Here is a 1,863-nt window from a genome sequence, read left to right on the forward strand (position 1 = left end):
TTTCTAATCATGTTATGCCTCTCCAAATGTCCATAAATCCTGCCTCTCAGGATCTTCTCCATCAACTTACCAACCACTGAAGTAACACTCACTGGTCTATAATATCCTGGGCTATCTCTCCTCCCTTTCTTGAATAAGGGAATGACATCTGCATCCCTCCAATCCTCTGGAAACGCTCCTGTCCCCATTGATGATGCAAAGATCATCGCCAGAGGTTCAGCAATCTCCTGCCTCACCTCCCACAGTGGCCTGGGGTACATCTCGTCTGATCTCCATCAGAAACAGGCCATTCGGTCCATCATTTTCTATCAATTTCCCTGCTTCAGAATTCTCCTCCCACTTACTCCCACACCCAGCCACAGAGCCCCGAACTCGATGGTCCCTCACGTGTTTATCTAGTTTTCCCATTACATTCAATCTCTGCTGTTCCGCTTCAACCACTCCTGTGGCAGCGAGTTCCACTTTACTGAATTTCTTATGGGATTTATTAAAATCCATCTGGAATTTCATCTCCCACAATTCTTCCCATAAAGAGAGGTACATCCCCCTCCCTCCCGCTCACAAATAAATCCATCACTGATCTTAAATTCCTACATCTTATCACTCTGATGTCTTATCCAGATGAAAATGCACAACCTGTCCTGTCTTCCCTGTAAGTTTCATCCTCTCAGTAATGTTCTGACATTCAGAAACTTTCTCTGTAATTTAACCCGTGGTTCTGTATTGTCCGTGTGTCTGAGTGATTGCAGGAGTGGGAATTTTCAAAACCTTGTAATGATTTGGATGAAATTTAGGAGGTGGACAGTAAGTCCAAGTCTAATCAGATTTGTGTTTGATTTATTTCAGGAGGAAGCTCGTCGGAACAGGAGGTAGGACATACTCTTTATTGAAAACCTGTATAGTACAAAGTTTCAGTTTATAACCAGCAGTTTAATATTTACAGGATTAATGATGATGTCCAGGAATTGTCAGTGACAGATGAGGCCCAACCGTTTGAAAAATTCGATCACCCCTATTTGTTGAACACAGTGCTGAGGGAAACAGTTGATGCCATTAATCGAGGTAAAACTTACAAAGATTCATTTCTCCTTGTTCAATTAAGTTCCAACTTGAAGCAAGGATTGGCTGTGATAATGGACTGAAGGGGAACTGAATTTTATTCCACATCAACCCCACCGACTGGGAGGCATCACTGTCACATGGTCAGCTGGAGATGTCAGACCCCTGGACACACCAGCACAGGGTTACAATACAAACAATACACGGGACTGGCAGATGAACCACTGTGTCCTGATCCCAGGCACACTGCACTAACACACGAAGACATGAATTTGAATCCTACCACAGGAGCTGGGAATTTAATACTGACTTGATGATATTGTAGGGAATAAAAGCGGGTATCAGTGTGGTGACCGGGATTGTCAGGGAAATACACAAGTCCTTCGTGGGCTGTGAGTGCAGACTCTGACTGACACAGGTCTTCACCCCACCCCCTCCTGAGTCTGCAACTCTCACTGATATTAGATGGAGAGGTGGGGAGCTGTAGTGACAGGGGACTCAATCGTCAGGGGAGCAGACAGGAGAATCTGTGGGTGTGAACGGGACACCCGAATGGTATGTTACCTCCCAGGTACCAGGGTTAGGGATGCCTCGGATCGTGTCCGCAACATTTCAGAGAGGAAGAGAAAAATGACACAGGAAGTAAAAGCAAACTGGTCCTGAAAATAGAATTTAGAGAGCTCAGTATAAAACTGAGAAGCAGTACCTCCAGGGTTGTAATTTCTGGAATGTTGTCTGCCCCACGTGCCGGTGTGGGTAGGAACAGGACGTTTTGGCAGATAAATGTGTGGCTGAGAAGCTGGT

This window comes from Hemitrygon akajei, unplaced genomic scaffold, assembly GCF_048418815.1.
Source record: "Hemitrygon akajei unplaced genomic scaffold, sHemAka1.3 Scf000185, whole genome shotgun sequence".
Lineage (NCBI taxonomy): Eukaryota > Metazoa > Chordata > Chondrichthyes > Myliobatiformes > Dasyatidae > Hemitrygon > Hemitrygon akajei.